Genomic DNA, 24,305 nt, shown 5'->3' with positions numbered 1-24,305 from the left:
TTGACCAGTGGGAGCTACCCTCCAGTGTCCGCGTCTCCATTACCACGCAACACCCACTGATGCCGATACCAAGCATCACGAATAAACGCTGCAAAGCTCATCAGAGGAGCAGCAGGGCTCAATTTACCAGCACTTCCGTCTCATTTGCTTTGCGTTCCTATCCTACAATCAAGGAAATAACGTCCCCAGGCAAAGCAGTGGCGTGCCAGATGGCAGAGGAACGCCAGGAAGTCCTCGTGGAAGTCGCGTCCTTGCCGGCAAGCTCAAGGAAACGAATCCATGACCCCAGCCAGAAGGAGCAATTGTCGGGCGAGGGGAGCGTCCGCTGGGTCCCGGGAGAGGGCGCCCGCGGCTGACCACCCGCCCGCGGGGCCCCGGCGCTGGTGCGCGCGGCCGCCCCCCTCGGAGAGCTTTGGCGACAGGAGGGTCACTTCCATTCCTCCCTGGAAGCAGAGGAGGCGTCGCGGGACTTCCTCGAATCGAACGAGTACGACCGCCGGCCAACTACCGTGTGCGTACTGAGCCCTCCTCCTGCCAGCCGGCCCCTCCTCCTCTCCACTCCCCGCTTCCTTACCGGGCGAGCGCGGTGAGCCACTACTTCGACTTCTCATTGTTATTAAGATTCCTTTCATGGGAAAGATGAAATTTTGTTAGAATAAAAGATGAATAGAAGGCTGACCTCCTGGGGCCCTGCAGTATTAGTCAGTGGTGCGCAGCCTTGGCTGCATGTTGGAACACCTGGGGAGCTTTAAAAAAAATACTGTTTTTGGGTCCCATCCCCAGAGACTCTGACTTAATTGGTCTGGGATGCAGCCTAAACAGTGGGCTTTTATTTTTTTGATTCTTTAAAAGATTTTATTTATTTATTCATGAGAGAGGCAGAGACGCAGGCAGAGGGAGAAGCAGGCCCCATGCAGGGAGCCCGACGTGGGACTCGATCCCCAGTCTTCAGGATCAGGGCCTGGGCTGCAGGCGGCACTAAACCGCTGAGCCACCCGCGACGCCCAACACTGGGCTTTTTAAAGGCTCTCAGGTGATCCCAGTGAACTAAGTTGGCAATCCACCATTCCAATGGATTAGGATGACATTTTCCCAGGTGAACTTGATAGTTAAACTAAGCCTCTCAAGATGCTGCTGTATGGCACAGTATGAAACTGTTGTGAATGCCTGGAAGCTGCAAGCTAAGACAGACCGAGGGGATCCAGCTGCTCACAGTGGCTCAGGATGAAGGTGATGTTTCAGAGGAGCGAGAGAGCAAGTGTCTCCCTCAAAATAGGTTCTCTCACTAAATGAGATGTCCTGATTAATATTCCAGAGCAAAGGGAAAAAAAGACTGTGTGCCTTTCCAAGTCTGTAGGGTCTTCTGTAGATTTATAGACTTTAGGTCTGCTGGTACTGACCAGGGTCATGTATAGATCTTCAGCCAACTGCAAGGAGAATGGACATAGACTGAAGAGGAGGATTAAGAATGCAGTGATCACTCTAAAGAAGGGAGATGACCACAGCTCTTCCACACTGCTATACAGGGTTATTCGTCTCTGCATTCTCAGGCTCTGACCTAGACAAGCCCTTCCTTGGTGCCTCTCTCCAAGCAACCTAAGACAGTTGTAATATCCTCCATCCTGCCCTTTAGTCATTGTTTTTCTGGTCTGTGCACAACCATACACACAACACTATTTTGTCTCCTCCTGGAGTCCACCTGACCTCCTGAGACAATGCCTTCGCTTATCCACCATGGGCCTCCCCCTGGCTTTCCCCAGCACTCACTTGGCAAGCCAGGCCATACCCATGCTTCATGTTGCCTGGTCGTAGCTCTCTCAGCTGTGCTTGGACCTGCTTTTGACTAATTTCATGTGAACGATAGCTTGCAGTGGCTTCTGCTACCTCAGACCCAAAGGCCCTCTCCCGACAGGCCACCTCAGAGCTGATCCACCTCACAGAGCAGGCCAGGCCAATACTGTGAAGGTTTCCAGTCCACTGGACGGCTACACAGGGAAGAGCACAAATATGTCTCATTTCTCACTGCCCCTCCCCACCATGACCACCAGTTTCTGAATAGAGGCAATTTACTTCACAGGCCCCTGGAAGAAAATGTCCAATTGATCCTGCTTAACTTCATGTATATCCATTCATCTTCAGGTGTCACCCAAGCTCAGAGTGGGAGTACTTAAGACAGTTGTGGTGCATTAATAAAATCCTATTTTATACTTTTTCAGACTCATCAGTGAATCATGAAATCAGTTTGGTGGGTCATGACCAGTATTTTTATTTTTTTATTTATTTATTTTTAAAATTTTTATTTATTTATGATAGTCACGCAGAGAGAGAGAGAGAGAGAGAGAGAGGCAGAGACACAGGCAGAGGGAGAAGCAGGCTCCATGCACCGGGAGCCCGACGTGGGATTCAATTCCGGGTCTCCAGGATCGCGCCCTGGGCCAAAGGCAGGCGCCAAACCGCTGCGCCACCCAAGGATCCCCCATGACCAGTATTTTTTAAAAGAAAATGAGTGAACACCTGGGTAGCTCAGTAGTTGAGTGTCTGCCTTTGGCTCAGAGCGTGATCCCGGGGTCCTGGGATCGAGTCCCACATCGGCCTCCCCACGGGAAGCCTGCTTCTCTCTCTGTCTGTGTCTTTGTGTCTCTCATGAATAAATAAAAATCTTTTTTGAAAAATATAAAAAATTCTGACATGAAAAGTGAATAGAATGGGAGAATATTACATTATATATTACAGATTAAAAGTTCATGTCTTTCAAACAAAAAATTCATTTCAAAAAGGATAGAGGTGGCGTGTTGAAAAGGGAGAAGTGGAGAGAGTTAAGTAGTGACTTTGGCTTTTTGAAGGCTTGTTTCCAGAAGACCTTGTTATACCAGGTGCATCCACATAAGAAAGTGAGAGTCACAATTTCTGTTCCTCCTACACTGTACTGCTCTTTTGAGATTGAACCAAATCTTTAATAAAGTATTTTGAATACTACAAAACAAACTCTTTGGAGTTAAAAAGAAAAAAACACATTAGAATTCCACGCATAGCTATATACTATATGATTTCATTTACATGACATTCTGAAAAAAATGCCAAAAAAAAAAAAAAAGAGAAAAGGTTAGCAATTGCCAAGAGCTGGAGGTGTGAGAAAGAAGTTGACTACTAAGAGAACTGGGGAAGTTTGTGGATAATTCAACTATTTTATAGTGACATATATTTGATAAAAGCCAGAACTACACACTAATCATACATACATGGTCCTAGAGTCCCAGGGTGGAGCCCCATATCACATCGGGTTCCCTGCTCATCAAGGAGCCTGCTTCTCCCTCTGCCCCTCCCCCTTCTCGTGCTCTCTCTCTCTCTCTCTCTCTCTCCCCCTCCCTCAATAAATAAAATCTTTTCTAAAAAATAAATAAGTAAATAAATAAAAATAAAATCTTTTCTAAAAATGTCTACAAAGAAAAGATTTATAATTAGACGGACAACAAAATGTAAAAAGCAAGCATACCACATTTGTAATTGTAGGTAATCTGTGTGCACCTAAAAGACAAAAATCCTCATGTGCAAGTTGCTGTGCTAAAGTGATGTATTATAGATGTTTTTTCAGTTTTAAATTTTCATTTGCTGTTATATTCATTTGCCATTTCAGTAATAAAGAACCCTCAAAACCTTCAAGATTGAAAGAAATAGATGTGGAGAAGAAATTCCAGAAATTATCATATTACAATGTAGAATGTTGTTTTCTTGGCCCTAGAAACCAGAGAAATCACGAGAGTCACAATTACATTGAATAAGTTCAAGATGTATTGATTTTCATTCATTCTTATTATGAGCTAATGTCAATTTTGGCAAATTCCTTGCTTAAGGCAAGCACTTTGTAAATATCTGTTAGCTGACTGACCAGTTAGGTGTTTTGGTTGTATTTTTCACATTCTCAATCCTAGAAAAACCTGAATTTATCTCTGAAGAAGCATCAGAAAGCTCAGTATAGATAACACCTTCTCCTTATCTGTATATCATAAGAGGACTTTAATTTTTCCAGCATAGAGAATAATCTTTGGGACTTTTTTCCCCTATTAAGAGAATTATAAGCTCATTTTAAGGTGTGCCTGGCAGGCTCAGTTGGTAGAGCATGCAAATCTTGATCTTGGGATTGTGAGTTTGAGCCCCATGTTGGGTGTAGAGATGACTTAAAAAAATTTGTTTTAAAGAATTGTAAGATAATTTTAAGTAGGTCACAGATCTGAAGAGAAATACAAGGTGTGGAATGGACAGAGCTGGAGAAATTTTCTTAGAAATCTGCCTCAGGTAGATGTTTAAATGATGGAGCTGTTTTATTTTAAGTGGGAAGGAGAGTGGAGGCAAAACGATAACCAACAACTTAGAAAGCCTGCTATTTCTCTTCTAGACTAGAGCATTTTCAGACTAAATGGCCTAGTGTATAATTTCTACATCCCTCCCTTAAACTTTGGTTTGCTGTTTAACCTGAAGATACATGGTTAGTGTCTCTGTGCCTCATTTTCCCCATCCTTAAAGGGAATGAAAATTTTTGCTCTCTTCTTTGTCCAAGGCAGGCTGGGTAGAAGATTTAGATTGTATGCATATTTATATACCCCTCTGCTCATTTTCCACACAGATGAAGGGTAGAGATATGAGAGGAAACTTCCACAAACAGAACTGTGTGTGTGTGAGTGTGTGTGTGTGTGTGTGTGTGTGTGTCTGTGTCTGTGTCTGTGTGAAAGGGAGAGGAGGAGGGAGGGAGAGAGAGACTATACTTGGATCAAGTCAGAAGCAATAATCTTTGGACTAAACAAAGCATTGGTTAGTTTGTTGAATTAACTCTTCAAATATAATAATTTTCATTTTTAGAGGAAGAACATTAATACCTGCTAAGCACAGGGATCCCTGGGTGGCGCAGCAGTTTGGTGCCTGCCTTTGGCCCAGAGCGCGATCCTGGAGACCCGGGATCGAATCCCACATCGGACTCCCGGTGCATGGAGCCTGCTTCTCCCTCTGCCTATGTCTCTGCCTCTCTCTCTCTCTCTGTGACTATCATAAATAAATAAAAATTAAAACATTAAAAAAAAAAAAACCTGCTAAGCACATACTCTAGGCCGCTGCTTTCATGTACATTATTTCCATCAACCCTCAACAACTCTGTGAAATGAGCATTATTTTTCCCATTTTTCTAATTTAGAGGGAATTACTGCAATTCAGAGACATGTAACCAGGGTTTTATGCAGAAAAGTGGGGATTTGAGCTCATTTTGCTTTCATGACAAAACCTATACTCTTGTCATGCCTCCATGTCAGACAGACTTCGGTTAAAATTCTGAGTGTGGGTGGCACTCATTAGCTGTGGGACCTCGGGCAAGTTTTTTTAACATCTCTGAAGTCCAATACCTTATATTAAAATAGGGATCATAATAATACAAAATGGGGCTCAGTGGTTGAGCATCTGCTTTTGACTCAGGACGTGATCCCGGGATCCTGGGATCAAGTCCCACATGGAGCTCCCCACAGGGAGCCTGCTTCTCCTTCTGCCTGTGTCTCTGCCTCTCTCTCTCTCTCTCTCTCTCTCTGTCATTCATGGATAAATAAATAAAATCTTTTAAAAAAATAATGACACAAAATGAGGTTCTTAAGGTTCGTTCATACCTTTGGGTTTTTTTGTTGTTGTTGTTGTTATTGCAAACAACAGAGATAGACTTTAAAGCTAACTTTGGGGAGGGGTGGAAGAAATGTATTGGAAGATGATGAATTAGCTAACACAGTTGAAAGAAAAGTATATTGCCAGATCTTGCAAAGGATGAGGACCAGGGCAGCTAAGGGGATCTAGAGAGTAGAGAAATACCCAGTTTCCTTCTTCAGGATATTCACAACTGGATGTATCAGCTCACATCATTTTCAGTTCTTTTTTTTTTTTTTTAATTTATTTATGATAGTCACAGAGAGAGAGAGAGGCAGAGACACAGGCAGAGGGAGAAGCAGGCTCCATGCACCGGGAGCCCAACGTGGGATTCGATCCCGGGTCTCCAGGATCGCGCCCTGGGCCAAAGGCAGGCGCTAAACCGCTGCGCCACCCAGGGATCCCCATTTTCAGTTCTTGTGTCTTTCTGCTTAACACTGAAATCCTAGGAAGAGCAGTCAGCCTGGCCATGGCTGGGCCATGTGCTGTTTACGTCATGGGTGGAGAACGAGATGCCTTGGTTGTCATGCCCACAGGCCTGAAGGGAAAGGCAGTTCCCATAACAGATGTAGGAGCTATTCTCTGGTAAGAGAGCCTGGATGCCGAGTAGGCACAAGTTGGTGATACCCACTACAGAACGGATGCATCGATCATTCCAGGACCTGTCACAAAGGAGCAGCTCTGCAAATATTTGCCATCGGTGTTTTCACATCACCTCTGTAAGACAGCAGTTCCGGATCAGTACATCTTGAAACCCTACCTCAGTGTTCTCTGTATGTGTGCTATGTTGTGATTCACATAGAAGATGGTATTTGACCAGTATCCTGGGGTGAAGTGACAAGGTATTCCTGCAGGAGGAGGCTAAATGGGAGGCTCTGGCCACTCCTGGTCCTGCAGGGCAGCCCTGAGAGCTGAGGGCATCACTATTTGGCACCTATTAGTGACACACCAGTGCCAAAGCTTAAACTTTTATACTAGAGCTTTCAGACCATTTGCCATTACCTAGTCTCAACTCAGCTTGCACCCCCTCTTCTCCTCCCCAATTTTTAACGAGCTTCCCAGCAGGCAGGCAGGAGGTGAAGTCAATAGTGGTGACCCTCAGCCATCTTCTGTCCCCACGCCTTCCTTAAGGCTTTCACTGTCAGGAATTTAAGATTTGCAGAAAATGAAAGTAACTTCTCTTCTAGATAAGGTTAGGGACATCTGGCCCAAGGGGCCAAACTATCCTAAGAGATTTTATTTTGCTGAAGCCAATGATTTTGCTGCGATACACTCTCTGAGGGGCAGCTCTGAGGCATGGTGCAGCTATTGTCGATGCAAATAGGCTTGGTTTCCAAGCAGAACGAAACATTGACAGGACCTGTGATCGTGGATGTGGCCAGAGGACTCGAAGACCATTCAAAGTCAAAAAGATGTGGATGCTGTTCTCATTCCTTTTGTCTTTTTTTTTTTTTTTTTTTTTTTGTGGGGCACTGGGAGGAAAGGGGGATTGTTTTAAAATTGTTTTTATTTTTTCTTATTACAAAAGTATTCTTTCCCAAAATGAAAAAGCACAAATAAGCAAAAAGAAGGTAAGCTCAAACAATCCCACCCATTCCTCTTCACCTACATGTTAACATTTAATATTTATCCTTTTGAATTCCCTTTCTTTCTAAGCGTCCAATCTATTTCCGCCCTGGGGCAGTGAGGTGCTTCTGAAAACTTCTGGCAAAGTTTGGGGTGGGGCTGGGGGACAGTGTCTTTGCTTCTTTTCAGAATGTAGGCGCTGGCAAAGGTGAAGAGGAGCCTCACCTCTTGGGATACCATTTTCTAGCCCACTCTTTTGAGAGGCCACTCAAATAACCCCTCCTCCATAAAGCTTTCCCTGATCTCTTAGATAAAAATCTTCTCAGTGTCACAAGATAGGACTTCCTACCTACCTAGCAAAGACCCGTCCTAGCAAAGACCAGTTTCTTTCTATGCTGCACTTTCCCTGCTCTGTTGTCAGCAACAGGTCAGACCCTACATCTACTTGATCTCGGAATGCTCTCACACCAACAACCATAGCAGGCACCCATGATGAATGAATGAAAAAGAATCGGAGGCTTAAATCAAACAGAACTTCAGTGATCTCAAGTGGGAGCAAAGAGGATTTGAGATCCTGTATGTGCCTTCAATAGGCACTGGACAAAGGAAGATTTGACCTCTTTTCCTTCTCTGTAAAAGGCTGATCCGTTTGCATATGTTCTCTTAAATCTAAAAGTACCAGTTTGTATACCAGCAGTTTCAAGTTTTTTGGTTCCATTCTGAGGCTTTCTCAGGACATCTATCATTATTCCACTGCCAAAATGTGCAGTATCATATGGTATCTCTCTTCTCTTGATTCCTTTTTTTCTATTCTTTTTTCTTTCACAATTTGAAAACGGAGCTGTGTAAAATAAGTCATATCCAAATATAACCCAATTGGAACTTGACCTTTGCCTCATGGAATATTGAAAGTGATGTTTTTAAGAGGAATGGGGGCAGTCAGACAGAAATGGAAAGACAGTTTCTTTCTCTCCCCACTGTAAAATGAAGCAGTCACAAGGGTGAGTTTGTTTTAGACCAGATCTAAAATGTTACACATTGAGGTCTGGTAGTGGGCACAGAGACTAGGGTCTGTGTTCAAAAAAAAGTCCTGAAAGACAGATATATATCTATATCTATATCTATATCTATATCTATATATGTATATGTATATATTTTATTTTTGTAAATTTTTCTTAGATGTGAAGAAACAAGTTAAGAAAAGTCCTGTTGGCAAATTTTGCTGTGTTTCTAGAGATTTTCAAGAACTAGGTCTGAGTTGGATTAGGGAAGAGTCTTCTTGCATTAGGACTCCAGGAAACTCTATTTTGATGATGATTAAATGTGGTAAACATAGATGTTATTTTGCAGCAGCCTTGGTGATTAGAGATTTCTTCTATAGAGTATCTTGGTTTTTCTTGCATGTACTTAGAATATCTGACTGCAAAACATACATACCAAAGAACTGGGGGGAACACTTCTTAATTTTTCGACATACCGAGAATTAGAGATTTAATTAGTTAAAAGATTTCTAACCTTTTCTCTTTTTTCTTTTTTTCGCATTTGTTTTTATTGAAGTTCGATTTGCCTGTTGGCAAATCTATGTTTAGAGTATAACACCCAGTGCTCATCCCATCAAGTGCCCATCATCCAGTTACCCCAACACCCGCCGCTTGCCCACTTCCCCTTCCATAACCCTTTGTTTCCCAGAGTTACGAGTCTCTCATGGTTTGTTTCTCTCTCTAATTTTTCCCTCTCATTTTTTCTCATTTCCCCTAAATCCCTTTCATTATTTCTTTTTTTTTTAATATTTTTTTCTTTATTTATTTATGATAGTCACACAGAGAGAGAGAGAGAGGCAGAGACACAGGCAGAGGGAGAAGCAGGCTCCATGCACCGGAAGCCCGACGTGGGATTCGATCCCGGGTCTCCAGGATCGCGCCCTGGGCCAAAGGCAGGCGCCAAACCACTGCGCCACCCAGGGATCCCTCATTATTTCTTATATTCCCTGTATGAGTGAAACATATGATGACTGTCTTCCTCCAACTGACTTACCACTCAGAATAATACCCCCCAGTTCCATCCATGTCGAAACAAATGGTGGGTATTCGTTGTTTCTAATGGCTGAGTAACATTGCATTGTATATATAGACCACATCTTCTTTATCCATTCATCTGTTGAAGGACATTGAGGCCCCTTCCACAGTTTGGCTATTGTGGACATTGCTGCTATGAACATTGGGGTGCAGGTGTCCCAGTGTTTCACTGCATCTGTATCTTTGGGGTAAATCCCCAGCAGTGCAATTGCTGAGTCATAGGGTAGCTCTATTTTTAACTCTTTGAGGAACCTCCACAGAGTTTTCCAGAGTGGCTGCACCAGTTCACATTCCCACCAACAGTGCAAGAGGGTTCCCCTTTCTCCACATCCCCTCCAACATTTGTGGTTTCCTGTCTTGTTAATTTTCCCCATTCTCACTGGTGTGAGTTGGTATCTCATTGTGGTTTTAATTTGGTTTCCCTGATGGCAAGTGACGCGGAGCATTTTCTCATGTGCTTGTTGGCCATGCATATGTCTTCTTCGGTGAAATTTCTGTTCATGTCTTCTGCCCATTTCATGATTGGATTGCTTGTTTCTTGGGTGTTGAGTTTAACAGGGTTTTTTTTTTTTTTTTTTTTTTTTAACAGGGTCTTTATAGATCTTGGATACTAGCCCTTGATCTGCTATGTTATTTGCAAGTATCTTCTCCCATTCTGTAGGTTGTCTTTTAGTTTTGTTGACTCCTTTGCTGTGTAGAAGCTTTTATTCTTGATTAGGTCCCAACACTTCATTTTTTTTTATTTTTAAAATTTATTTTATTTATCTATGATAGGCACACAGTGAGAGAGAGAGGCAGAGACATAGGCAGAGGGAGAAGCAGGCTCCATGCACCAGGAGCCCGATGTGGGATTCGATCCCGGGTCTCCAGGATCGCGCCCTGGGCCAAAGGCAGGCGCCAAACCACTGCGCCACCCATGGATCCCCCCAACAGTTCATTTTTGCTTTTGTTTCCCTTGCCTTCATAGATGTATCTTGCAGAAAGTTGCTGTGGCCAAGTTCAAAAAGGGCGTTGCCTGTGTTTGCCTCTAGGATTTTGATGGATTCTTGTCTCACATTTAGATCTTTCATCTATTTTGAGTTTATCTTTGTGTATGGTGTAAGAGAATAGTCCAGTTTCACTCTTCTGCACGTGGCTGTCCAATTTTCCCAGCACCATTTATTGAAGAGACTGTCCTTATCAAATATTAGTTGACCATGGAGTTGAGGGCCCATATTTAGGTTCTCTATTCTGTTCTGTTGATCTATGTGTCTGTGTTTGTGCCAGTACCACACTGTCTTGACGATCACAGCTTTGTAATACAGCTTGAAATCCAGCATTGTGATGCCCCCAGCTCTGGTTTTCTTTTTCAATATCCCCCTGGCTATTCAGGGTCTTTTCTGATTTCAGACAAATCTTAAGATTATTTGTTCCAACTCTCTGAAGAAAGTCCATGGTATTTTCATAGGGATTGCATTGAACGTGTAAATTGTCCTGGGTAGCATAGACATTTTCCAATATTTATTCTTAAAATGCATGAGCATGGACTATTTTTTAATCTCTTTGTGTCTTCCTCAATTTCTTTCAGAAGTGTTCTGTAGTTTTTAGGGTATAGATCCTTTACCTCTTTGGTTAGGCTTATTCCTAGGCATCTTATGCTTTTGGGTGCAATTGTAAATGGGATTGACTCCTTAATTTCTCCTACTTCAGTCTCATTGTTAGTGTATCAAAATGCCACTGATTTCTGGGCATTGATTTTGTATCCTGCCACACTGCCGAATTGCTGCATGGGTTCTAGCAATATTGGGGTAGAGTCTTTTGGGTTTTCTACATGCAGTATCATGTCATCTGCGAAGAAGGAGACTTTGACTTCTTCTTTGCCAATTTGAATGCCTTTTCTTTTTGTTGTCTGATTGCTAAGGCTAGGACTTCTAGTACTATGTTGAATAGCAGTAGTGAGAGTGGACATCCCTGTCGTGTTCCTGATTTTAGGGGAAAGGCTCTCAGTTTTTCCCCCTTGAGAATGATATTTGCTGTGGGCTTTTCATAGATGGCTTTTAGGATATTGAGGAATGTTCCCTCTATCCCTACACTCTGAAGAGTTTGATCAGGAATGGATGCTATATTTTGTCAAATGTTTTCTCTGGATCTATTGAGAGGATCATACAGTCCTTTTTTTTCTCTTACTGATGTGATCTATCATGTCAATTGTTTTATGAGTGTTGAACCAGCCCTGCATCCTGGGGATAAATCCCACTTGGTCATGGTGAATAATCCTCTTAACGTGCTGTTGGATCCTATTGGCTAGTATCTTGTTGAGAATTTTTGCATCTGTGTTCATCAGGGATATTGGTCTATAATTCTCCTTTTTGGTGAGGTCTTTGTCTGGTTTTGGAATCAAGGTGATGCTGGCCTCATAAAACAAGTTTGGAAGTATTCCCTCCCTTTCTATCCTTTGAAACAGCTTTAGTAGAAGAGGTATTTTTTCTTTAAACATTTGATAGAATTCCCCTGGGAAGCCATCTGGCCCTGGGCTTTTGTGTTGGGAGGTTTTTGATAACTACTTCACTTTTCTCACTGGTTATTGGCCTGTCCACATTTTCTATTTCTTCTTGTTCCAGTTTTGGTAATTTGCAGTTTTCCAGAAATGCATCCATTTTTTCTAGATTGTCTAATTCGTTGGCATATAGCTGCTCATGATGCCTTCTAGATTGCCTAATTTGTTGGCATATAGCTGCTTTTTCAAATCGTTTGTATTTCCTTGGAATTGGTTGTGATCTCTCCTCTTTCATTCGTGATTTTATTGAGTCTTTTTTCTTTTTAATAAGGCTTGTGAGGGGTTTACTTATCCTATTAATTCCTTCAAAGAACCAGCTCCTGGTTTTGTTGATCTGTTCTACCGTTCTCTGGCCTCTATTTTATTGAGTTCTGCTCAAAACTTCATTATCTCTCTTCTTCTGCTTAGTGTAGGCTTTACTTGCTGTTCTTTATCCTTTATGTGTGAGGTTAGCTTGTGTATTTGAGATTTTTTTCCCCAATTTTTAAAGAGATGCTTATATTGTGATGTATTTCCTTCTTAGGACTGCTTTTGCTGTATCCCAAAGATTTTGAATGGTTGTATCTTCATTTTCATTTTCAAAATTAATAAGTTTCCCTGAATCTTTTTAATTCATCTCCAATTTCCTGGTTGACCCATTCATCTTTTAGTAGGATGCTCCTTAACCTCCATGTATTTGAATTTCTTTCAAATTTCTTCTTATTTCAAAGCATTGTGATCTGAAAATATGCAGGGGACAATCCCAATCTTTTGATATTGGTTGAGACATGATTTGTGACCTAGTATATGGTCTATTCCGGAGAAAATTCCATGTGCACTTGAGAAGAATGTGTATTCATTCAGTTGCATTTGGATGAAAAGTTCTGCATATATTTGTGAAATCTATTTGTGAAATCTATTTGGACCTGTGTATCATTTAAGGCCCTTGTTTCTTTGGTGATGTTCTGCTTAGAAAATCTCTCATTTGCAAAAAGTTCTGTGTCGAAGTCTCCTATTATTAGTGTATTATTATCTAAGTATCGTTTTACTTTGGTTATTAATTGATTGATATACTTGGCAGCTCCCACATTAGGGGCATAAATATTCATGATTGTTAGGTCTTCTTGCATAGACCCTTCAAGTATGATATAGTGTCCCTCTTCATCTCTTACTACAGTCTTTGGTATAAAGTCCAATTTATCTGATATGAGGATTGCTGCCCCAGCTTTCTTTCAAGGACCATTTGAATGGAAAATGGTTCTCTACCCTTTCATTTTCTGGCTGAGGTATCCTTAGGTCTAAAATGAGTTTTGTTGGCAGCATATAGATGAGTCTTGCTTTTTAATCCAGTTCAATACCCTGCATCTTTGGATGGGATCATTTAGCCCATTCATGTTCAGAGTAACTATTGAAAGATATGAATTTAGTGTTATCATATTATCTATTCAGTTCCTGTTTTTGTGGATTATTTCCTTAGGCTTCCTCTTTCTTTTACAGGGTCCCCCTTAATATTTCTTGCAGAGCTGGTTTGGTGGTCACATATTCTTTCAGTTTCTACCTATCCTGGAAGCTCTTTATCTCTTCTATTCTGAATGAGAGCCTTGCTGAATAAAGTATTCTTGCCTGCATGTTTTTCTCATTTATGACCCTGTATATATCATGCCAGCCCTTTCTGGCCTTCCAGGTCTGTGGAGAGGTCTGCTGTTAATCTGATATTTCTTTCCCATATACGTTAAGAATCTCTTGTCTTGAGCTGCTTTAAGGATTTTCTCTTTATCTTTGAAATTTGCAAGTTTTACTATTAAATGTAGAGGTGTTGAGTGGTTTTTGTTGATTTTTTTGGGGGGGTCCTCTCCATCTCTTGGATCTGAATGCCTGTTTCCTTCCCCAGAATTGGGAAGTTCTCAGCTATGATTTGTTCAAATTACTTTGTGGTCCTCTTTCCCTGAGCCTCTTCTGGAATCCCAATTAGACATTAGAATATCCAGTTTGGAATGCATCTCATTTAATCTCTTTTTAAGGTCGGCTGGATTAGATCTCAATTCTGCAGTAATGAAGTCTCTAGAGTCCTTTATGCTTTTTTTCCAGAGCCACCAGTAGCTTTATAATTGTACTTCTGAATTGAATTTCTGACATCGTATTGAAATCCATATTCTGTAACTCTGTGGCGGTGAGTATTGTTTCTGGTTCTTTCTTTTGTGGTGAATTCTTCCTTCTAGTCATTTTGTCCAGTGCAGAGTGGCTGTATGAGTGGGCTGAGTCAAAAATATTAATCACAACCTAAGTAAAATGCACCCTAGATGATTCCAAAGAGGTCAGAGACTAGAAAATAAGAGAAAAAGAAGTACAGAACAAAATAAAACAAAAGGACCACTAAAGTGAAAAACAAATTTTAAAACAAAGTAGTAAAAATAAAAAGCCAAAAACCAAAAACAAAGATGAAGAAAAAAAAAGAAAAAAGAATAGAAAAGAGCAAAAGGGGATGGTGGTGGATGGTGGTGGTGAGGAAGTGGTAGTGGAGAGAGAATATAGTCTACCTGAGGGGTCCTAGAGAGTTATCCTCTTTGTTCTGAGTGTATTTTGTTCTGTATGTTAGAAGATGCAAAATTATATATACCAGAAATACTTGTAGAAAGCCCCAACATTGACCACCAAAACATAAACAAGATAAATGAGGGGGGCAGAATGGGAAGAAAGAGAGAATATAGTCTCACAGAATGAACCAGCAAGGTATTCCACTTGATTCTGGGTGGATTTTGGTTGTGTGTTAGCGGGTACTAACCTCCACCATCGTAAAATAAAATGAGGAAGAAAAAACAAAAAACAAAAAACAAATACCCATATCTCGTATATCTACCAAAATTAAATTGAATATGTTGAAGGGAATCCAGAAGTGAAATATATATCTAAGACATGTAATTGTGGAAATATGAATGTCAAAAAGGAAAAAAAAACATAAAAACGAAGAGATGGTAAAATACTGTAGTTAAGGTAGGAAAAAAGAAAGAATATTGGAAATTTTTAACCTGCTATAAAAACAAATTGTAATGAAAAAAAAAAAAAGGAACCCTCTAGTTCTATATACTATTTTCCCTCAGACCTGAAGCTTTTCAGTGCTGCTTGTTCAGTCAATTTGCTTTTCCCTTGTTCTTCCAACAGTTCTTCTAGGGGAGGGGAGGGGCTGCAGTGCCGACTCTCAGGTGTGTGTACCTGGGAAGCTGTCCCGCCCCCCCCCCCCCCAGGTGCTGGGCTCAGTGGGAGCTGTTTACCCTGGAGGCCTCTCTTCCCTGGGGCCCCGCCTCTCCCAGGCACAGGGTGACGCCCGGAGGAGAAAAAAAGATGGTGGCAGCCAGGTCCCCAGCTCTGGAGTCAGCTCCCTGCGAGTAACTAACCGTAGTCTCCCAGTCCACACAGGCCTAGATGATCCCCGGCGAGCACTGATGCACTGATCTGCACAGCTCGGGGGCGCCCAGGGCCAGCAGAGTTCTCACTGTCCCGGACCCTCTCCACCTCCGCCTGTCCCAGGGGAATGAAGGATCACCGGCTTTGTCTCCTTGGGCGACCTGGGATCTGGGGCCCTGTGCCACGGACCCGCGCTCCCTAGGGCCCCCTCTCCCGAAGGGATCGGAGCACAGCCACCTCTGTCTGTTGCCAGCCTCTAGGGTAAAGGCTGCCCACGACCCAACCGGTTTCTCCCCGATGCCCCGGGGCTGCGGCACTCCAGCCCTTTACCAATATCGGCCGGTGGTGTGCGGTGGGCTCCCCCCCCCCCGCGCCCCCCATTCTTATGGCGAGGACGGTAATCTGCAGGCATCACTGCCCCTTGAGCCATTTTGCCCCTTGAGCCATTTTGCCTGAGTTCCTTGCTAAGCACCTTTCTTTTTTTTTTTTTTTTTAAACTTTTTTTTTTTTAATTTGTATTTATTTGTGATAGTCACAGAGAGAGAGAGAGAGAGAGGCGCAGAGACACAGGCAGAGGGAGAAGCAGGCTCCATGCACCGGGAGCCCGATGTGGGATTCGATCCCTGGTCTCCAGGATCGCGCCCTGGGCCAAAGGCAGGCGCCAAACCGCTGCGCCACCCAGGGATCCCAACTAAGCACCTTTCTGTCTGGGAAAACTCTAGCGTGGATTTTTATTGTTCCCGCTTCTCCAGGGCTGGGCTCTCCTGCCCCGGAGGCTCTTGCCCCCCACCTTAGCCCAGCTCCTCGTGGGGGCCCTCTCCCACTTGATTCTTTTTTATTTTATTTTTTTGCCTTCCTACCTTGTTAAAAGCAAAAACTTTTTTTTCTCTGTAGCGTTCCAGCTGTTTTTCTTTTTCCCCCAGCTGTTCTCTCTTTAAATCTCAGGTCGAATTCGTAGGTTTTTGGGATGTTTTGAAAGTTATCTAGGTAAGTTTGTGGGACCAGACGAGTTGAGGACCCCTACGCTTCCACCATCTTGCCCCTCCTTTGATTTCTAACCTTTTATAACCTCACCATGAAATGTTAGCTTAGGGATAAACCCCAGAACCCAGGACGGCTTCCAGCTCTGGGACATCCCAGGCCATGATGCCCTTAGCTTTTCTCCAAAAGACTGGGTTGTTTCTCTGGAGGTCCCTTAAAGCTGAGCACCTCCAGGAGTCATGATGAACTGAACTAGTGGCAGTAATGGGTGTGATGTTTGGAATGTGTGGACTGAGTTCCTGTTGGACCACAGAATCCATCGACAGCCAGTGTTTCAGTCAGCATTTTTTGCTTTGCCAGTGACAGAAAAATGACAAGATCAGATTTAAGTTTAAAAATGGGGCGTATTTACTGTTTCATACAACTGCCTTCCCATGAGACTTGATTCAGGGCTCACAGACGTGACCAGATCCAGCTTTGCTTCTCTCCATCTCTCAACTTCACTCCTTCAGGTTTGTTCGTCTTAGGCAAAGTCTAGCTCATGGCCCCAGATGGCTGCCAGCAGCTCTCAGAGCTACCTGCATCCCACTTCAGGTCCAGAAAAGGGTTTCGATCAATTCCAGTCAAACTATACTGAGAATGGGGGAGGGGCAAATTCTTTCATGGGAAATTGGGCTGTTGACGGCTGGAGAAAAGGACTTTATGTAGAGGCAACCACAAAACCAAAGTAATGCCAAGGGAAGGGAGACCTAGCAGGATCTGAGAGTAATGGATGGATTAACCAGCCACTCGATACTGGAAGATGGGCTGGCAGCTTAGACCATCTGGATTTGTCCCCATCACAGAACTGGTATTGTTGAAGAGACGCAAACTGATTTGGACATTAGCCAGTACTAATTGTTGATTGATATCCTTTTTTTTTTTATTTTTATTTATTTATGATAGTCACAGAGAGGGGGGGGCAGAGACACAGGCAGAGGGAGAAGCAGGCTCCATGCACCGGGAGCCCGACGTGGGATTCGATCCCGAGTCTCCAGGATCGCGCCCCGGACCAAAGGCAGGCGCCAAACCGCTGCGCCACCCAGGGATCCCCCGATTGATATCCTTTTAAAGCTGAAAGCTCCTGTGCATAGATTCGTTACTCACTTCAAGTTACAATGTATAGATTGATGTGTTGTTTTGAGCCATCCGTTCCACTACCTATTTTATTGGTTCAGGAAAATGACACTGAGTTGATCCGAGCATTGATCATTTGAACATATTCTACTCTGATTTTTCTATCATTCTTCGGGGATTTGGGAGAAGTGTGATTAAACGGAGGGAGACACTTTGCTGTTTAATTTCAGGGCACTTGGAAGGAAAAATATATATTTACCACTTTGATAGGTAAAAGTGCACTGTAATAATTAAAACAATGAGATATTTTTCATCTGTCAAATTGACAAGGCTTACAAAAGAAGAGAAATGCCCAGTATTGGTGAGGGTTCAGAGAAATAGCCCCCTCATACCTTGCTGGTGGGAAGTAACTGGTGTAAACTTCTTGAAAGACAATTTGGCAATATACATGAAACATTTAAAAATACAGGAAAAATACGTTAACATAGTAACAGTGATATGCTGTTAAGAGTAATTAGTAATTTTAATTGTTTAGTACTTTTCTGTATTAAAATTTTTAAAGCAATGAACATGTATTACTTTTGAAATTAGAAAATGTTTTTCTGGGGATCCCTCGGGGATCCCTCGGTGGCTCAGCGGTTTAGCGCCTGCCTTCGGCCCAGGGCGCGATCCTGGAGTCGCCGGATCGAGTCCCACGTCGGGTTCCTTGCATGGAACCTGCTTCTCCCTCTGCCTGTGTCTCCACCTCTCTCTGTGCGTCTATCATGAATAAATAAATAAATCTTAAAAAAGAAAAGAAAATGTTTTTCTTAAAAGTTAGACAGAATACATCAGTTTTTAAAAAATATTTAATTTATTTATTCATGAGAGACAGAGAGAGAGAGAGAAAGAGAGAGGCAGAGACATAGGCAGAGGGAGAAGCAGGCTCCATGCAGGGAGCCTGAGGTGGGACTCGATCCCAAGTCTCCAGGATCACGCCCTGGGCTGAAGGTGGCGCTAAACTGCTGGGCTACTGGGGCTGCCCACATCACAGTTTTTTAATGGCAAAATTATGGATTGATGTTATTCCCTCTACGGTTTGGTATATGTCCAGTTATTTCTGGGTACCCTCCATTTCTCCACTTTCCTCCCCAATATGTATGCCCATCCCCCCCACCCCTATCCTCTCCCAGAGTTCAGGCCAGTGCTCTTTCTCTTTCTCTAGAGGTCAGGCTTTCTGACGTGAGCTTGCAATTAGCCTTGAGATGGAATCCTATCACATAGGTTTTGAGGAGTTCGGGTTGATCTACTCCTCACCCAGTAGATCTGATGTTCATCACCCTCTCCACTCGGTAAGGACAGGCTTCATGTATGATCCATCAGGATAACCCCACACAATTCTACAGTCCTTTGCTCGTAGTAGTTGCCCACTAAATGTTAGGATGCATAAATGAAACACTTAAGACAAACAGAGGCATTTTAGAGCTCTCTGGGAATAAGAAAAGACAGAAGAGCAGTGGGAATGAAAATTAACTGGACTGACTAGCTCTGGGCTGGGCAAAGAGCAAGTCACCAGTATTGGCTTCAGAATTACCATGCTTAGGCTTCTTAATTGACATTGAAAATTTACTGGTTCCCACACCATTTTGCCAGCCTGTCCACTCCTCTGAGGATTCAGCGGTTTGTCTGATTATTTATTTGTTTGTTTATTTATAATCTTATTTATTTTTTTAAAGATTTTATTTATTTATTCATAGAGACAGAGAGGGAGAGGCAGAGACACAGGCAGAGGGAGAAGCAGGCATCATACAGGAAGCCTGATGTGGGACTCGATCCAGGGTCTCCAGGATCACGCTCTGGGCTGCAGGCGGCGCTAAACCGCTGCGCCACCGGAGCTGCCCGTAATCTTATTTATGTATTAAAAATATTTTATTTATTTTAGAGAGTGAGAGAATGTGCACAAGCGGGGGGAGGGGCAAAGGGGGAGGGAGGAGGAGCAGACTCCCCACTGAGCAGGGCTCCAGAAGTGGAGCTGGATCCCAGGACCCTGGGATCAGGACCTGAGCTGAAGGCAGGCGCTTCACCAACAGAGCCATCCAGACACCCTGGATTTCATTGGTTTAAAAAGAATGAGATCATTAGCCCAGTGTATATTTTCAGGGCTGTGTTACACGTGTCAGTGAAGCAAGATACTTTACTAAGGAGCAACTTGGAAACTTCCCTGAATCTGTGAGCAGCCTGGCACATAGAAATCCCTTCCTCATGGGATTCTGTCTCCAGGTACTCTAGGCAGTGGGGGAGGGGGAGGCTTTTGTTGCCCTTTGCTATTGAATTTGCCAGGTGTGTCAAAGGCATAATCTCAGAGACAGAATATAAACAAGCCAGGAGAAGAAACACATAGTGCTTCTCACTCTATAGAAGCCCTCCTGGACTTGTTTTCTGCCCTGCAAACACTGCTACCATTCTCCCTGGATTGCACGGTGTGGGTTTTGCTGTTACTTGTTCCTGTCTTGCTTATAATTGTTCTCTACTGGTTATATGTGAAAAGATTGTATTCACTCGGGGATTGGGGATTTCGGTGGGAAAAATAGACAACTTGGATAACCAGACTTCATTTTTTTTTTTTTAAAGTACTAGGAGGTGATGAGGTCAGAGCAGTAACACAAGCCTGCCTTGTCTAGGGCCATTATTTTTTTTTTAATTTTTATTTATTTATGATAGTCATACAGAGAGAGAGAGAGAGGCAGAGGGAGAAGCAGGCTCCATGCATCGGGAGCCCGATGTGGGATTCGATCTCAGGTCTCCAGGATCGCGCCCTGGGCCAAAGGCAGGCGCCAAACCGCTGCACCACCCAGGGATCCCAACCAGACTTCATTATTTACCAGCCCTGCTACCATAGCTAAATTGGTCAGCCTTTCTAGCTGTGGTTTTCTTGCTCACTTGCGGACAAACTTCTCCTAACCTTCCTGACATGATTGAGGTTGAAATGATATTGTAGGTAAAGACGTGTAAAAAATGACGTAAGCGTATGACATTATCTTTTGTATGGAATGCCGTAGCATAGGTTCTTCACAAACAGGAGATAGTATTTGCACTTTGGGGTTGTGAAGATAGAAACTACAGTTAGACCTCGATGTGTGTGCTTCGGCAACTCAGCTTCTCTAAGACTCACTTTCTTTCTCTCCATAAAACAGGAATAATAATAGTACTTCACAGAGTTCATGTGATGATGAAATGAAATGATACATGCAAAGCACTTCCCAACAGTACTAGCACATAGTAACATTTAATGAATGTAAGCAGCAGCTGCGGCTGAAAATGAATAAGAGAGGTAACCATATCAATAAAAATCGCATTTTGGGTCAGAAACTCAGGGTTATGGTGGCACAGAGTAGAAATGGGAGCTCTATAAGTTAGCAGCTTCTGTTAATCAACCTGGGAAGACTTCATGGAGAAACTGGACTTTCTAGAACTCACTGAATAATAGTTGGAAGATCAGTTAGAGGCGGTGGTGTGTGGGGGAGAGTGGAACTATTAATAAAGTATCCCAAACGCCTCATGTAATTTGGAAGAAGATTAAATGGATGTAGGGTGAGCAGATGATGCAAAGTTGGAAAGTTCTGAAAAATAAAGGTGAAGTTGGTCTGAAGTTTGGTGGCCAAGCTGCCAGAATAAAGCTTTAAAACAGAGCCAACTGTGGGGATCCCTGGGTGGCGCAGGGGTTGGGCGCCTGCTTTTGGCCCCGGGGCGCGATCCTGGAGACCCGGGATCGAATCCCACATCGGGCTCCCGGTGCATGGAGCCTGCTTCTCCCTCTGCCTGTGTCTCTCTCTGTCTCTCTCTCTCTGTGACTATCGTAAATAAAATAAAAATTAAAAAAATATATATATATATAAAAATAAAACAGAGCCGACTAGACTCCCGAGGAATGTTTTTAAAGTCTTGAATCTGACATGTAGTGTGACTAAAATTGGCCATGAACAGTTAAATGGTATAGCGGACACTTCGGATAGCACTTCAAGGACTCTAATGAGGACTGACCAGCGAGCTTTGTTGCTAAAGGTGGGGATCTGGACAGTTCAACAGGTGTATTAATTATGAATTGAAGCTTTGATGCTGTGGAGGAAGAGAGAAGAAAGGATGACTCTCAGAAGATTAGAAATTACGAGGTATTCTGAGGGGGAGTCGGGTACTCTACACACATAAGGAGAATGCTTTGCTTTAAGAGAGGAGGGACAAAGAATATTGAATTTGTCTTTACAAAAGGTAGGGTTTACACTGTATAAAGGATTTGGTATCATTTCTGACAAGTCTACCTTACTTTCAACCAAAGTTGAAACATGGGAGAGCATGCCGAAAATTGAAGAAAATATATAAGTATTGCTAATACCATGCAAAGGATTGTAGAATCACAAAATATGAAAAGGACCCTCAGAGGACCCCACTCTAGTCCAGTATTGTCATTGGGTTAGACGACGCACCTGAGGCCCAGGGATGTATCTGGTTCACTTCTCCCCGTATTTTCTTTTAGCTCTCTAACCCAAACATCTGAGGAGCCCCTAAATCTCTTTGTTTCCCCGTCTAGATAAGATCAGGAAGAAAATCCTGGTTTTGTTTTGTGGCGGCTGCTGAGGGCAACACACAAGTTCCCTTTAATCGCACCCTCTCTCCTCCCCAGCTGGCAGGGTGGGTAGGACAACCGTGATTTCTCATTGGCCATTTTGTGTGGGTCCCTACGCCCTTCCAAGATTCCCAGCCAATCAGCTCCTCGCTGTCGCCTGGACGCGGCTCCGAGGACCGTACCACAGAGACTTGCAGGGGGGTGGAGCGGAGGGAGGCAGTGGCCGCAGCCCGTTCCCGCACCTTCTGCACGTAACCTCGAGATTCTGGCACTGTCCACGCCTGCAGGTCCCGACGGCGCCCCTGAGGCCGGGCACCGCGCGCCGGGTCCAGAGGCGCCCCTCGGGATGCCGCCCCCGCGCCCGGGGTCCTGTGGTCGGGCCGAGCCCCGCCGCCCCCGCCCTCCCATGTGCCCGCCCAGCCCCCGGCGGCCGCGCGGCTGCTCCGCTGCTGTTGCTCGCGCGGACCTGCGGCGCGCTGCGGGGCTCGGGGCTCGGGGCTCGGGGCTCGGGGCTCGGGGCTCGCGGCTCGGGGCTCGGGGCTCGGGGCTCGGCGGGGCTCGGCGCGGCGGACCCGGAGTGCGGCCCGGCTGCGCACACACCGGCATGAGGCGGAGGTAAGCGTCGCGCTTCGAGACCCACGCCCGCTCCACCCGTTCCGTGGGGGCCGCATCCCTCCCGCGCCCTGGGGGCAGGGTTTCCGGGGCCCCGGAGGGCGGCTCTCCCGCCCGCGACCGCCGCGACCCGACCTGCGGCTGCAGAGCTCCCCACGAGCAGCCCCGAGGGCCCGGGACCCGCGGCGGCGGGCGCTCGGCGCCTCCTCCTGGCGGCCGGCTGGAGCCCTTTACCTGGCGGGGCGGACGAGGAAGCCCCTCCCCGCGCCTCCCCGGCCGCTGTCCGTGCCGCCCGCCGCCCCGACTCTGCGGGTGATCCCGGCCCCTGCCCTCCGCGCCCCCCGGCCCCTGCGCGCGACCTCCAGGAGTCGGGTGTTCCGTCCGGGGCGGCCGCGCGGGCCCGGGGCCCCCGGGGAGGCTGGCCCTGGCGGTGGCCCCGGGGCCGCCGGCGGAGCGCGGAGGGGGAGGCCCGGAGAGCGGCGAGCGGTGTCCGGGGCAGCCTGGGGCGGGGGCGCACATCTCTTCTGCTGCGCGGCCCCTGAGCTTTGGGCCCGGTCGCCCTGCCCTGCCGCCAGCCCAGCCTGTGCGCGGTCGGCCTTGCCCTCGAGCCGGGGACCGACCCTGGGGGACCTTGACCTGGATTCCGGCAGGGGCTGAGTGTGGGTGTGGGTCGCTCTGGGCAGGCGGCCCCCCGAGGTCCATGAAGTGCTTTTCCTTCTGTTTTCTTAGAGCGGTGGTGGGTGGGGGAGATGATGGCAGCCACTTACGTCACTTCATCTGTGAGCCACCCCCCTGGCCTCACTTGCAAGGTGACAGGAGGCCTGTGTGGTACGCTGTAAATTCCTAGTTTAAAAACCACCTCGAGGAGCCCGGTACACGCAGCAGAGCCTCGCCTTGTGTTAGAGAGCCAAAGGTAGCGATAGCTTGAGTTTTGCAGGTTCTGGCATGGGTGGTAAACGAATCATGAGGAGGCCCCCGCTTCATCCCTTCAGGGGCATGGGTTAGCCCTGTATCTCGGCTGGTTTTCTGGAGAGGCTTAATTCAGGGAAAGCTTATCCAAGAATGCAGATCACAGATAGGTTCCTTTAATGTTGGTGTTTGACACGGACGTTAGTTAAGGTTACCTGAAGTGCATTAGTGCAGAGGTCAGTTGTGAGAAGTGTCTTTTCAAAATAAGGCTCATTGCTTTTGTTTTTTTTCCTAGTGGGTTGTAAATGGAGACTGTGGCATTTAAACAAGACAACATCAGTGTGTATTTGCTCCCACCTGAGTTTGCTGTGTAGACAGTCATTTAGAATGATGGCTTGTACCCCAAGGGTGAGAACGAGTTGGGTTTTATACTGAGAAAGATATCTTAGAGTTGCTGCCAGCCAGAATGCTTTGCCCTCTCATTACCTGGCCACACAGATGCCCGTTCATTATTGTGGTTGCTTGCTCCTGTGAGCATATCTGTAAAGAGTCTTTAAGAGGATATTATAAATTCTGTATTTGATTGTCAAATGTGCTCTCAGGTCAGACATTTAGCTCAAGTTGTTTTAGCCCTACAGTGAATTCTTGTGCTCCATGTTTTAAATATTTTTAAGCGGGCAGCCTGGGTGGCTCAGTGGTTTAGCGCTGCCTTTGGCCCAGGATGTGATCCTGGGGACCCGGGATGAAGTCCCACGTCCGGCTCCCTGCATGGAGCCTGCTTCTCCCTCTGCCTGTGTCTCTTTGCTCCCCTCCCCGCCCCCCCCCCCCCCCCGCCCCGTGTGTCTTCCATGAATAA

The 24,305-nt window shown here is 45.1% G+C and overlaps 1 protein-coding gene across 27 annotated transcripts in view; it reads left to right on the top strand.

The window, feature by feature from the left end:
• Positions 1-24,305, top strand: part of MICAL3 (microtubule associated monooxygenase, calponin and LIM domain containing 3) — a 218,919-nt gene that overhangs the window by 572 nt on the left and 194,042 nt on the right. For 5 of the 27 annotated variants that reach the window (XR_007406562.1, XM_049102769.1, XM_025461564.3 and 2 more), the window contains exon 1: positions 22,405-22,543. The exons of 1 other annotated variant lie outside the window; for it this stretch is intronic. The gene's annotated coding sequence lies outside the window, so the exon portion shown is untranslated. Of the gene's footprint in view, positions 1-22,388; positions 22,544-24,305 lie in introns of those variants that run through there. 21 more of the 27 variants (XM_049102775.1, XM_049102774.1, XM_025461566.3 and 18 more) reach the window with 14 other exon arrangements.

This window comes from Canis lupus, chromosome 27, assembly GCF_003254725.2.
Source record: "Canis lupus dingo isolate Sandy chromosome 27, ASM325472v2, whole genome shotgun sequence".
NCBI classification, from domain to species: domain Eukaryota; kingdom Metazoa; phylum Chordata; class Mammalia; order Carnivora; family Canidae; genus Canis; species Canis lupus.
This window is presented reverse-complemented; position numbering and strand designations above follow the sequence as displayed.